This window comes from Dendrobium catenatum, unplaced genomic scaffold, assembly GCF_001605985.2.
Source record: "Dendrobium catenatum unplaced genomic scaffold, ASM160598v2 fragScaff_scaffold_1470, whole genome shotgun sequence".
NCBI lineage: Eukaryota > Viridiplantae > Streptophyta > Magnoliopsida > Asparagales > Orchidaceae > Dendrobium > Dendrobium catenatum.
The window spans coordinates 443,240-445,344 of NW_021319932.1; the positions used below are offsets into that span (position 1 = coordinate 443,240).

Sequence of the window (2,105 nt, forward strand, 5' to 3'; positions counted from 1 at the left end):
TGCTCGGGCGACAGGCGCAATCAATCTACCCTTCTGTTCTTGCTGGTTAAGAAAATTAAAAAAAAAAAAAAATCAAATTGCTGTTGTGCAGACCACAACCTATGGCAACAGTGAACCTACCATACAATTTTTGCCGGTGCAAAAAAACACGCTGTGTTGAGAGTGGGATTTGAACCCACGCCCTTTCGGACCAGAACCTTAATCTGGCGCCTTAGACCAACTCGGCCATCTCAACACTACTTAATAGGTTTACTAATTACAATGTATTTAGTAATAAAATTTATTTGAGGTTTAGTGAAACGTAAAAGTAATATGGATTTAAAAAGTTACTTTGATATTTTGATCCTAAATTAGGAAAAATACGTATTCCAAATGAAGTTTATAAGTTGATCAATTTTATTTACAATATATTATGCAATCAAAATTAAGAGAATCATAATTATTATACACTATAATGAAATTTATATGTCAATCACAAGACATGTGAACTCTACAAACATCAAGTTTGACAATAAAATTTATGCTTTGAGTTTGTGCTCATCATTGTCCATGCGAGCGCTAGGATGACATTGTTGCAATTGTTAGTGTTTTTTATGGATTATTCGTGATGAAAGTTAGTGATATCAGATATGTTATCCTTATTGAGGACGTCAAATTGCATGAGATATGAAAAAGTATATCAATTTCTATTTTAATAATTAAAAATAGGAGTATATAACAAAACATTGTCAATAAGAAATACATTGGTTGATCAAAATTTATAAAATGGATTATCAATGAAATCATACTAGAAACAATTCTCGAGATCGCCCAAGCAGATGTTAATACCATAGCAAGTCAATGAAAATTTTAGAAGGGATAAAAATTAGAGAAAAATAAAACAATAGTTATTTGGGAACAATCTTTTAACTAGATTAGGTGATAAATTCTCATGATAGTGTATATTTGGTGGAAGTGGGAGCATAAATATTATCATTTGTAGATCATCCTATATTGTAATCTAAAATGTGTTAGAAACAGTAATAGTATCTATATGTTGTGCATACTTAAGCTCAATTTCAAATGCAACAACATTCACTATGAAAAATTTAATTAGGCTAAGACATACTCAATCATTTGATAAATTTCGAGATGGTCATAATTATCAACAAATATCTTAGAAGAATCTTGCTCATGGATCATTATTTGATATAATAAGATATATCAATTGTTTGAACGATGAAAAAAATTTGTTGTTATATATATATGATTAACATGTTTATTGTTGCTAATGATAAAAGTTCATGCTCTATCTTCATATTTAGCACCATTCAATGTCTCAAAGAGTTTTTCATTCGAGAGCAATGGAGTTCATGACATTTATGTGCATTTCTTCATGGTACACTACGGGAAAACACATGAATACCGTCGGATTTTCCGGCGAAAATTTTTGCGCCGGTACGAATGGCGCAGGTAACGGCGGAATATTCCTAAATATTGCGACGGAAAACTTACGACGCATTTGCCGGTGCATAATATGACGAAAAACTTCCGGCGTCCCATGTGCCGGTAAATGTGTCGGTAAAACGAGCTCTGAACCGGTTTCGTCGCACGTTACGGCGGAAACATACCGGCGCAAATTACCGACGGATCTTGCGCCGGCGTATTTAAACTCAACGACTTATTTCCGTCGCACGTTCCGACGGATATTATTTCCGGCGTTTACTCCGTCGGAACGTCCGCCAGTGAAAGCCCTATTTTTCGACACAGAGCCCCTCTGGCCGCTCATTTGTTTCCTTCCGTTCTCTCACCTCGCGTGTTTCGCCCGTCGCCGTTCGTCGCTCGCTGTGGATTGACGTCGCCGACGGTCATCGGAATTCGCCGTCGACGGTCACCGGACTTCGCTGAGCATCCTTTCCTCTCTTTCCTGCTCGCGCGTCGCCGAGGGTTCGCACCGCCGAGGGTTGCTCTTCGCCGATGGAAGGTATTTTGTTTCATTTTTTTTTTTTCCTATTTCGGTTGGATTACATATAGGATCAGCCTTAAGTCCATATCTTTTTGCTTTAGTCATGGATGCTCTCACTAGACATTTGCTAGAGGATGTACCTTGGTGCATGCTTTTTGTT

General features: G+C 37.0%; 1 non-coding gene across 1 annotated transcript; it reads right to left on the reverse strand.

Annotated features, from left to right (window-relative positions):
• Window positions 1–154: 154 nt before the first annotated feature.
• On the reverse strand, window positions 155–235 carry TRNAL-AAG. Its single transcript has one exon. It is a non-coding gene; the product is annotated as a tRNA-Leu (tRNA).
• Window positions 236–2,105: the final 1,870 nt, after the last annotated feature.